The following is a 13,216-nucleotide window of genomic DNA, read 5'->3' on the forward strand; positions in this document are numbered from 1 at the left end:
TATGAATGTTTCAAACTAGCCTGCCATCTTTTATTATTCAGCTGACCGCGCTGGCCGCGCGTGATCAAGTAATTTGATTGACTTTACGAGCGTTTCTTATCAGACCAACATCTGCAATGTCATCATGTCAGAAGTAGAAACTGAAGTAAATTTTCATTGAAGTAGAAATCGCTTCGTGGTAGCAAGTAGCCTATTTTTATTAGATAATTATTCCATTCAGTTGAAAGTGCACGGTTGGGTCCACGTTTGTACGCACTGTCAAGATTATTCAGTTGGAAGCGAGCTATTGAGTAGACGTGCTTCTTCTAACTGTTATGTTGTGTTTGAAAATCCTCTTTTGTATCCAGTTCAGTTCCAAGTGACTGGTTGAGCGGACGCCTCTCCTTGTCTGTGTCGCATTTTAATTCTATCACCAATTCAACAAGTTCTTTCAAGTACAGAAATCTCCACCTTTATCATCAACTGAGCAAAGTAGTTTGCCTTGGTCGTCTCCCGAAAAAACGGAAACCCTTTCTCGGAGACGTCGCCGTATCTCTCGGTATTAAAATGTTGTAATAACTTACTGTAGTATTAAAGCATATTTTTAGGGGAAACAAAAAAAATTTTGAGGAGCGATCACCTCCCACAAGCCCCGTGGCTACATCTCTGTATGACGCATTATAACAGCTTCAAAAATCAACATTGCCCAACACTTCAAGTTTACTTGGGAATGAAATGCCACTTTGAAAAGACATTTTAATAAAAAAATAAATAAGGCTTGGTTATGTCGAACTCAATGTAAAACTAAATATAGGTCTGCTGCTCTTACCTCAGCAGACAAAATGGGCATTCTCTGTTTCCTTTTTCATATTTATGTCGAGAGCATGTCACATAGAACTTCACAGAACGTTAATAGATTAAACTGGTTCACTATAGTTAAAGAAAAATATAGTTATCTTACATAATGTTGGATCGCTACAGAATCCCTTCCAAACTTGGGCTAACATGGAAGCAAGGATACCAATGTAGTTCAAATTTAAAGAGTTCTTAATATTGGATCGCTACAATCCCAGCTAACAATTTGAAGAGAAATGAAAAACAACTTGCGGCACCCCAGAGTATTGTATATGGCACCCCAGTGTTCCGCGGCACCAACCTAGTTGGAAACCACTGCGCTAGTCTAACACTACACTATGTTCAACCGACTACCTTCCTTGACGTGTAGGCTACAAATCATACCGCAGCTGTTTCACCTTGTGCTCAAAAACGTTACAGCGTTGATCCACTTGATGGTGGACAAAATTGCCTACTTTGCCGCCTTCCTTTTCAACCATATAAAACAGGTTTTGAAAAATACTGAACATTTATTTTGAAAATGATTAGACTGCCTTGACCTGAAGTCGAACTAATGGCAATCACATTTCCAGTTCCGGTTGATCAATGGACAATCTCCATTGACAGGTCATGGACAGCACAGCGGAGAAGCCAGAATGAAACTCCCTCAAGGAAAGAGCAAATAAGTATTTGTGTACATGTGATTGAGCCCAACAACGAGTCACCCAAGGCAGAGCACCCATCGGGGGCCTCCCCAGACAATCTTGAAGAAAATGCCTTAAAGTAGTTTCTGAGAGTACTTTCAGCCAAAACGATGAATAAAATTTTTTCAAATGATACGGTAAAAGAGTGTAAAAAAAATATTTGAAAAATTCATGAGAGGGTTGCCTTCTTTGCCTCCTTGACTACGCCTCTGGTCATGGATTATGAGAAATAATCAAAGCATGTTACGAATAGGCCGACGCGATACGCTTGGCTTAAAAGTTTTAGATGGTAGCAAATTGAAATGTTATACAAAATAATAGCGATAAATCGGACACAGTTGGGAAAATGTTCTTCAAGGACAGCTCCCCATTCAACGGAACCTAGAGGATAGAATAATTTTTGGGTAATTTGAGCAAGTAGAAATCTTACTCTATCAATTTCAGTGACCGAACCTGCTTCAGTGGTTCAAAGTCTCTTCAAGCATGTTAAACTGCCAAGACTAAGCTTCAAAAAAACTTGCTTAGTCCAAAGATAAATATTCATATAAAACAACAGTAACATTTGCAATAATTGTGGTCTCAGCAGGAGTTTCTCGCTTCATCACAACAGAAAGCTAAAACTGCCATCCAATAGCTACCATTCAATCGCTACCATCCAATAGTTACCATACAATAGTTACCATACAATTGCTACCATTCAATAGCTACCATTCAATAGTTACCATACATAAGCTACCATTCAATAGCTACCATTCAATAGCCACCATTCAATAGTTACCATACAATAGCTACCATTCAATAGCTACCATTCAATAGTTCAATGGCTCAACGGATAAGGCGTTGGCTTTCCAATTATGCAAACCTGGTTCGACTCCCGGCTTCAGCTGGTTGTTGAAAAACACCATTCACCCAGAGGCGTATTCTCCATGCATGCAAGGCATGCACTGCATGCCTTACAATTCTGATGAAATCAGAAATCTTTCAGAAGCAACGAATTTATGCGTAGAAGTTGAAAATGTTAATAGCAGAACCACCTCGCTCTCTTAATTTCAATATTCGAAACAACTGTTCGTTTTCAAAATTTGGAAACTTTGCTGACTCTGGCAACTCTGCATGCTGAGATGAGCTCAGCATGCGTTGATAATACAATTTGCCTATTCGCCGCTCTTTTACAACAGCGTGGCGCAAATGGAACCAAGGCATGCAGATTTGAAATTGCATGCAAAACAAAAATCACTATCTCGAGACAGGGTTGCCAGATTGGTCTTTTTAAGGCCAAATCTCAGAAATTCGGGGTTTTTAAAAAGTGTTTCGCCGGACTATTTTTGTTTGGACGCTTGATCTTGTTTAGTTTTCCGATTGGCATTTGTTTGGCCTTTTTTCTTTTGGTCCTCATAGTTTAAGTCCTTGCGGTTTTATACTGTAGATAGTATGATATACTTGAGACCTAAGCACAGTAGTTTAAAAGATCATCTAAGAAAACGGGTCGGGTGTATGCTGAAGACTATACACCGATGCACAGCGCTTCAAGTCCGCTTTCCTTCAGTGCAGGATAAAAATATAAAATTAAGACATTGGATTCATGGTGTGTTCCAAACCTCATTTTTGCAAAACAGCTCAAACAATTATCAGCTAAGTAAGGCTCAGATTGCAAGAAAAGCTATATGACCTAAGGCAAATTTGCAAAATTTTCCTGGGGGAGCATGCCCCCAGACCTCCCTACACTGGCTATGACCCTCCTTCCATTGCATGCCTACGAACATCAACCAGGATACGCCACTGCACTCACCTCTACCAGGGTGTAATAAATTGGGTAGGCTCAGTTGCTGAATTAAAGGCGGCCGAGAGATAGGAACTGGCCACCCTACTCTCCTTAGTGTCGATGGCTTAGTACAGTGGTTTTCAACCTTTCTGGTGGAACAGAACCCAATGAAACATTCCAAAAGCTCGAAGAACCCCTGTTCAATAATTTAATTGCCTTATGCAAAAAATATTGTTTGATTAATAAAATTAAATTAAAATACTCATGATCAGATTTATTTATGTACAATAAAAATACAAACTGTAGAAAACCTAATACTGGCAAAACAAAATGATCTCTAACACGTTCACGGCAATTTGACCCACCAGTGGACAAACGATTAAACTGTCTAAAAGAACTCCTTGAAGCAAAGAAAACATGTCGACGAAATTTGGCGGGAAAGCAGAAAGCTAAAGGTAATCGCACCCCAAGAAAACAACGAAAATTCGGGATCTCAGCGCACGTGTTAAAGTGTAGCAAATTTATTAATCACAGACATAAAAACCAAGCAACCACACGGCATTTAACATAATCCATTAAAATTGAACATAACCTATAAGCTACAAACGTTTTCGGCCATACACACGTTAGCCCTTATCAAGTAACAAAAAAAATAACTGCTTATCATATCTACAACGAAAATGAATAACTGATCTAAACACTGAATTGAAAAACGAAATGCATAAAATGAAACGGCAGAGCAAAGGAGAAAGGCACATTACATGGCGTTTAAATTACGCGAGGCAAAGACGCATCATATGACGCTTCAAGAAAGGAGGTTGAGTAAATAAGAAGCGCCTGAGGCAAACAACTGTGTATTGAGGCGAGGATTGTATGATTTTATTAGCAAAGCCGCGTGGATTTTAGTGTCGAATTCGGTGGAACATTTACGTATAATACTAAACGACTCCAAGAATGGTTTGTTATTTGCACATGTTTGGCAATCGAATATGTGATCTTTAATGGCACTTTGTTTGTTCAAATTAGTTAAATCTAAGTGCTCCCTCACTCTCGTGGCCAAATGCCTCGTAGACATACCGATGTATGTACAATTCGCGTCATGCGAACAAGTGAACTTGTACACGACATTTGCACACAAGTAGGAGGGAGTCCCCGATTTAAGCTGAAAATAATAGCAACTTTGAACGTTTTATACACAGGAACAATATCCACGTTGAACTTCATTTTGATAAAACTTGACATATTACTGACAAAGCGTCTCGATGCTTTACCCACAAAGGGAACTGTAAGAAAGTTTTTCCATTCACGTTCGTCCGCTTGAGAGTGCGTAGAACGTGAATCCAAAGCCCCCCTCAGCACCTTATTGAAAAACCATGTGAGGTAGTTGTTTGCGATAAAACAAGACCGTAAACGATTGACTTCAATATTAAAATTATCAAAATTAGAGCAAATATCTTGTGCTCGCTTGAGTGAGGGAGCACTTAGACTTAACTAATTTGAACAAACAAAGTGCCATTAAAGATCACATTTCGATTGCCAAACATGTGCAAATAACAAACCATCTTTGGAGTCGTTTAGAATTATGCCTAATTGTTCCACCGAATTCGACACTAAAATCCACGAGGTTTTGCTAATAAAATCATACAATCCTCGCCTCAATACACAGTTGTTTGCCTCAGGCGCTTCTTATTTACTCAACGTCTTTTCTTGAAGCGTCATATGATGCGTCTTTGCCTCGCGTAATTTAAACGCCATGTAATGTGCCTTTCTCCTTTGCTCTGCCGTTTCATTTTATGCATTTCGTTTTTCAATTCAGTGTTTAGATCAGTTATTCATTTTCATTGTAGATATGATAAGCAGTTACTTTTTTTGTTACAGCTTCGGTAGAGAGTTTGTCTTGTTGAACCATAGGCATACGAAGCCGAGCAACGTTATCAAGTTTAACATAATTATTTAAAGATTATTATATTTACAAAAAACACAAAACTACGCAACAATTAAATATCGAACGTTTTCGACATCACGAGATGTCCTCTTCAGGAATAATATACATACAACTTAACTACATCTGAATAAAATACAATGGTTAACTAAATCTATAAACAGGAAAAAACAAAAACTGCACAGTACTTCTGACTAGCTCAAACTCAACGATAGGTTCCACGAGAATCAAAGTTAACTGCATCAAAAGGTGTTAAACAGATCACATGATATGGTAAAAAGGCAAGGTGCGAAAAAAACAATTTTAAAATACAGAGAGCAAGAAAGACGAGCCGCAAGCATACAATTGTCTGTTCAAAGGTGGATTGTGACGTTTCATGTACAAGGCTTCCAAGATCTTAGTTTGATACTCGGACCTGCCTCTGGACATGATCTCAAATTGCTTGATAGAAACGTTGTTTTGACATTCTGTACATGAGAAAATGTGATCTTTAATTGCGCTTTTCTGTACAGAATTCAAATTCAGGTGTTCCCCAGCTCTAGTCGATAAATGTCTCGTTGACATACCGATGTACGTCAGGCTTGCATCACGCAAACAACTGAATTTATAAACGACATTAGAACATAGAGCAAAGGGCGTAGGCGACTTCAGCTGGAAATATCTGCCTACGTTGAACGTTCTATATACAGGGTAAATGTCACAATCAAATTTCTTTTTGACAATTTTAGCTAGATTTTGTGAAAATCTTACCGAATCTTTTCCCAAGAATAGTAGATCAAAGAAGTTGCAAAAATCGTCTTCTCCGGGTTTATCTTTCGGTTTCGTATCCAAAAAAGCTGTTAATATTTTATCAAAAAAGTATGACGGGTATCCATTTAAATGTAGCATTACTTTTTTTGTTATTTGATAAGGGCTAACGTGTGTATGGCCGAAAACGTTTGTAGCTTATAGTTTATGTTCAATTTTAATGGATTATGTTAAATGCCGTGTGTTTGTTTGTTTATCTTTATCCTGCATTGCGGGAAAGCGGACTTGAGCGCTATGCATCGGTGTACGCCTTCCGACGTACACCTGACCCACGCTGCAGCTGACGGCAATGACTGTTTCCGGTTGTCTACTCTACTTATGACTTAAATTTGGTACTACCCATTACTCGAAATCGATCACTGGGTAGAGGCAATTATCGTAAAGTTTCTTGCCCAGAGAAACAACAGCAAGTGCGGGTGGCTGGAGTCGAATATGCAGGCTCTCGACTGCGAGCCCAACGCGCTAACCACTCGGCCATTGCTGCCGACATTGGTTGCTTGGTTGTATATGTCTGTGGTTGAAGAAAGTGACCTCTTTACCAAAATTGTAAATTTATTAATAGTGGCAAACCTAATCAATCTTTGATTATATTTAAACAATATGCATATAATAATAAAATAGACTCTCGGATTTGAATGTAAACTTGCGGAACCCCTAGACTTACTGGTGGAACCTTACGGTTCCGCGAAACCCCGGCTGAAAACCACTGGCTTAGTATAATGAGAACCTTATCTTTCATTCCCCAAAGCTCAGTACCTGAATATGGGACCTTTACCTTTACCAATAGTTCAATATCATGACTATAACAATAAATCAAGCCAATCATTTGTTGAGATACTTTTGTCGAAACGTTATTCAGAGTTCAGCATACTCATCCTTTTCAACTTCAGTTGTAAAGAAACGACTCTTGTATAGCCTGTGCTTTTTCTTCTTTTTCGTTTGAGCTTTTGGGGTCGAGGGTCTATCCTTTTACCACCCCAGATTCGCGATGTTCCCAGAATGCGTCCCCTACAAGTCAGCAGTTGTGAACCGAGCAAGCGACAACTGAGCAAGTGACAACTGAGCAAGTGACAACTGAGCAAGCGACAACTGAGCAAGTGACAACTGAGCAAGTGACAACTGAGCAAGCGACAACTGAGCAAGCGACAACTGAGCAAGTGACAACTGAGCAAGTGACAACTGAGCAAGCGACAACTGAGCAAGTGACAACTGAGCAAGTGACAACTGAGCAAGCGACAACTGAGCAAGCGACAACTGAGCAAGTGACAACTGAGCAAGTGACAACTGAGCTAGCAACATTTGAGCATGTGGCTGAAGTTGGTAAACTAATGAAACTGACCAAGTAATAACTAAACAAGCTATAACTTGGCATGTCACATTGTCACAAGTCAGTAAATTCAGTTTGACAAACGATGACCAAGCAAGTCCGACGTGAGCACGTAAATCTCATTTACGTACTTGGCAGTAGCTGAAATGTAATTACCGAGTTGAAAGATTTGTTGAGTTTTTGCATGCCGATTTGGTCCGACGACCCTCAGACAACATTGGAAGGCTGCTAGAGAGAGGCCAGCTTTTTGTTTCATCATCCAAGATACGCAGACCTTCGTCTCCGTTAGGTGGCTTGTAGATGGTATAGTTGTTGATGATATGGTCTGCACTTTGTTTCTCAGCACCACATTTGCAAGAAGATGAAGATGCTATTCCCTATTGGAAGCTCTGACCTGCTATTCCCCATTGGAAGCTCTGACCTGCTATTTTTTTCAATGAAACTACAAAGTATTGGCTACTTTTAGAATTAGATTCATGGTTAAAATATTCAGATTATTGGCGAAACGTAGATTTACAGAACTGCAATAAACTCTTCTTGTTTGAATATTATTGACTGCCATCGAACGAAGCTTCATGAAAGGCAACGATCGTCCACAGTTATAGTTTTAATTAAATTTTGATTTTATTATGATCTAAATGGACCTGAAATCGCGTGACTCCTTTGGTTGGGGGCACTAAAGAAGCACAAATACTTAACGTGACATGAAAATTTAGCCACAGGTAATTTTTGGTCTATAACATTCCTAATTTTACCCATTATCTAATAAGCCCTTCCCATTCTCCTTTTCCTAATTTAACCTATTTTCAATAATAATGGGCTATAGGCAATTTTACAATAATAATAATATACGCACAACACGAAAATAATCATAACAGACAAAAAGGACACAGGCTACTCGAAAGTCTGCCAAGATTTCTTGATTTGCATAAATTTGGCAAACGAGTTTGAAAAAGTAAGTTATATTGAAACTGGACCCTACATAGCCTATATAGTCTTAAAGATGGAATACTGAGCATTCCACTCGTCAGTAGGCTGATGTGTGCCATCAATATACGTTTTTAAATCAGTGGCGCAGGCTACACATAAGTTTTCAATAGAGGAGGTTGAAAACAGAACGCAATATATCCAAAGCATACATGATGGTTTGTTGAAGCTTCGGGACCTATTGAGAATGTTTCGGTCTCTCAAATTCACCCTGGGTCCAAAGGTATGCTAGCCCTTGAACTCATTACAACGCTACGATGCTAGAAGTATGGTGATGGAATATGTTGACTCTGTGAAATTCATCGTGATAAGTGGTTGCGATTACCTAGTTTAGTAACCGTACAAATTTTCTGAAGAAGAGGCAGGCACACGTAGAGTATGCAGCATACATTGGATCAAATGTATCATACGAATGCCACAGGCCAGGACAAGCAGCCCAGCATTTTTGCCAGCTTGTCCATGGATGGATTGCCCTTCAGTTCAAAGCTTGATTGACAGCACTGCAGGAAGTTTGCACTGTAGGAAGTGCCAGCGATGAGAACAACCTACACAGCAAAATTCGTCATTTTTGCATCAATGTCTGCGGCTGCGTTTGCAATTCAACGGCAGACGTTGAATCAATGTAAAAGTGAAGGATTTTGCTGTCTGGAACAGCAAGATGTAACAACGTCACTCGTAGCGTAATAACACTGATTCACTGCCTACCTTCCAGCACGTAAACATTGAATGTTCTTTCACATCGCACTAACGTCTAGCGAAGTTGAAACGATGTAAAAACGACAACTTCAGTTGAGTGTACTCCAGTTTGCTCTATATGACTGTAATTATTATGACGTAAAAGACATGAATTGCTGTTTATTCAAAGATTGAGTGGGTGACGCAGTTAACCAATGAAAGCAACTGGCTGGTTTCATCAGAGAAGCAACTTGACATGCACAAGAATATCAGGTTTCCATCAACACGTTTTCACCAACAAAGCGTAATGGCAGGTAGCCAGGTGCAGAGATAGTAAGTTGTGTTGGAAACCGAAGCAGACCTTGATAAAGTTTTTGAAAATTGCCAAGTACCTTCCCATCTACAACGTTAACAACAAGGCCACGATGAGGTTGCATCCAGCACCGAAGCAAAACAACTGAACTTCAAGTCAGTGTATAGCCTATCCAGGGGAGGGGAAAGCCATTGCTCCCTCTAAAACACAGAAAATTAGCTGTACTGACGATGTATTTGCAAGGTCATGTACACCTACACATCATTGTATTTTGTTGGAGTCGCCTCCTCAAGGCTACCCGCTGGATCTGCTCTTGAGCGAAATGCAGAAACAGCAGAATATTTGTTGTGACTTGTATGGTCGGAAGACGCGAAATAACATTCTCGCATTCATGTTTGTGTGTTTATCACTAAGTGAAAATAAATGTTAAATTTCAATAACATTCTCTGCTGTAGATCTAGCAGTGTCGATTGTATATTACATGACATTACACTGCTTATGTAGGATACAGTACTTTGCTGTTATTTCACACATGATAAATTGACACTGTAGTGAGCTATTTTGCTAAATTTTGTAATAAATATGGTTGTTTATAGTCGCTTTACAACAGCTAAGGTCTTTTAGCACAGTATTAACCTATGTTTTTTTTTATGTTAAATCAGATTTACAATGTCATCACATTATTACACGACTTATCCTCAAGGGCGTCCGCAGGTTTTCGGTTAGGGGGGGTCAAGGGGGGTTCATTTTGCTCTTTCGGCCGGATGCAAAATTTTTTTGAAAATTTGACCATAACACCATCCAGACAATTTATTATTTTTATCAGAGTTTACATTTCTACGGATTTTTATCAAAATTGGCCAGAGCAAAAATTATCAGAGTTATATAATCGTTTTATTGCATATTATTATCGTGCTCAAGTGAACCTTGCGTAAGGTGTAATATATACATTTGGGGTAATAATGCACTTTGTTTTGTTATAACTGTGTGGTTTCCGCAGCGACGGACTGCTAGTAGCTAGTAGTTCCAAGAAGAGATAGTAAAGAAAGGTAAGAACAGAGAAAAAGAAGCATTTTAATTACACGATGGTATTGCGCGAAATATAAAAGGTGGAGCGCAAAATATATAAGTATAAGACTCTTCGCGGAAAATTTCACCGAAATTTACTGGCAGCTGGAGAATTTAGCGCAGCACGAATCGAATGCAAAGGGACAGCAGACCGCACACCAGCTGCGGAGCGCTTTTGGAACCGCTACTTTTGTAATAACGCTATATATCATCGCCAAGTATTCATTAATTTTGGAGCCTGTCACCCAAGCCCTTCAGGCACTCCAACTGAAAATGTTAGGTGTCAAGAAGCACATTGACAAACTCATATCAATGTTTTGTGATCATCGGCGAAATGCAGAAACACGTTTTGCAGAAAACATTTATGCAGCGGCATTGAAGTCAGCCGAAGAAATCGGTGTCACCATATCTGTCCCACGGCAATGTTTTCGTCAAGTATTCAGAGCAAATACTGGTGGCACCACTGAGGAATACTATCGCCGCTCCATTTACGTTCCTTACATGGACTCTTTAATCCAGTCTCTGAAAAGCCGCTTCTCAGAGACGAACATGCCGGCATTCATGTTATACCGACTGCATCCAGCCCAGATGGAGAAATTGACCGTTCAGACTACAAAGCCCTGGTCAAAACCATACACCAATTCTACAACTTTGACAATTTTCAGCAGGACGCCATGTCGTGGTATGATATAACCATAAAAGGAAAATTTCTCTTTTCAGATTTATGTGAGATAAAGCCAGTGCCCCCACTAGTAATGTGGTTTTGAGAGTACAGGAGCTCAAGTTGTCGAATTTTGCGATTACGGCAGCTCGTAGGTATCTTCGTAAAATAATAGAGGAAGTGGGATACTCCCGAAGAAGGTTGATGATCACAATCGGAGAGCTTGACCGGCCAGTCATCACTCGTATCACCTTCACCCCTCTTCCCTCCTTTCAGAAAATTGCCTATTTTTGCATGTTCTCGCTTTTTCATTTTTCATCCAACAATTTTCCAGGGGGGTCCGCTGACCCCATTTGCCCCTAAGTGCGGACGCCCTTGCTTATCCTTACTGCGTTATGCAAGAAAGAACACAATCGGTGCCGTTTTTAAGTCTTTGGCATTGTCACAATCAATACCGTATTTATTTGATTGTAAGCCGCGGCTTATAAAGTTTTTTTTTTCCATCATGTTTGCGGCTTAAATTCAAGGGCGGCTTACAATCAAAGGCGGCTTACATTTTTGTTTTTTGTTTGTGCTTTTTTCCTTGTCGACTTTGCCATAGTTGTTTTGCCGTACTGCGTTGTCTGATGCCGACAATTGTGAAGTTGTGACGTGCATTATAAATTGTCACATGCATTTATGACGTGCATTCGAAAGAAAAAAAGGAGTTGTCAGTTTTATTTATGGTACTTAACAGTAAACAGTTTCAGCTTTGCGTGTAAACAGTATTTGCGGCTTACATTCAAGGGCGGCTTACGTTAAATTTTTACACTATCACATGCGGCTTACAATCAAGGGCGGCTTACAATCAAGTAAATACGGTATGCGAAGCCTCACGACAGGCTGCATTATGTATCTTGACCAAGCGTACTGTTTTAATTGTATAATTCTTACGAAGTGTTATTATCGGTTGCTGTCCAATAGTAACCTCTGATTGCGAAATCTTTATTATGTATCGAGATTATAGTTGTATGAAAAGCTGTGAGTGAAATACGTTGAAGGGAAGTGCTAAACCATTCGTTAAAGTCCTTCAAGAATTTTCATTTATCATCTCACAAGTAGAACTATTCGACCATTTATTTGACTGTTTACATTATCCCATAAACTACGTCATTAATATTTCCCAAGTATCTTTCCTGGTTAGAGGTAGAAAGAATCGTGACTGGGATGACTCGACCTGGAATCGATCTTAGATCTATCAGCACCAAAACCAAAGGCGAAACCACTTGCCCACTGAGCTGGTTCACAGTTTTGTGGCTGAACAAATGTTCCATACTGGTTCCCATATGGTCGTTGAATGATGTAGACGGGCCCACAGGCTTGTCCGGTCACTCATATTTGGCCTCGAAGTAAGTTTTCCGTGTGTTGTTCTACAAAATTAAATCGAATATAAACCATATGTTTGAAATCAGACATTTTGTTGTAATGATGCAACGTTAATAAAACGACGCCGAATCGTTCATTATTAATGAGCTCTCGCCTGAAAACTCATAATTTTATTGATTTCGATACAAGTCAATTTGAATTCCACACGAAACGCTAGCTAGACGGTTGTTCATGTGGCGATGAAGCTGAGAAGCAAAGATGGTCGTGCTTTGTTGCGCGTTCGCAAAGCGCAACTGAAACGGTTTGCTCTGGTTCAACAATCTTGGTCTACAAATATATCGGGTTGACGTCGGCGATTGTTGATTCCACGTCATCCTTCGAGTGGTGATTTCCAGCGCGATTCCACCTGAGCGCTCGCGCGTGTCGAAGATATTTGTAGAACTTGTACTTTCTGTAATTCTGTTTGTGAAGGCGAGCACTGAGAGAACTGAGGCACGGGGTGAAAGACGCCAGGGTCAGTATTTAGTTGTTGGTCTTATTGACTTGTTTGTGATGAGGATGCAGCGATCAGTGTTTCAGTGATAAATCCATGAATCGTTTAAACGTCTTGCCAAGCCACAGCATGGGAGACGTCAGAGTTTTATTTGATGATGGTTTGAAACGTACAAGGCCAACTTTGCTGATTCCATCTTGAAAAATCCTTACAACAACAAGTTTTCTTAGTGTGTTATGATTCATATAGGAAGAACAATAATACAAGTATTTAAAATCTAGTTTTATTTTTCCAGTTAA

The sequence above is a fragment of the Aplidium turbinatum genome, chromosome 5 (assembly GCF_918807975.1).
Source record: "Aplidium turbinatum chromosome 5, kaAplTurb1.1, whole genome shotgun sequence".
NCBI lineage: Eukaryota > Metazoa > Chordata > Ascidiacea > Aplousobranchia > Polyclinidae > Aplidium > Aplidium turbinatum.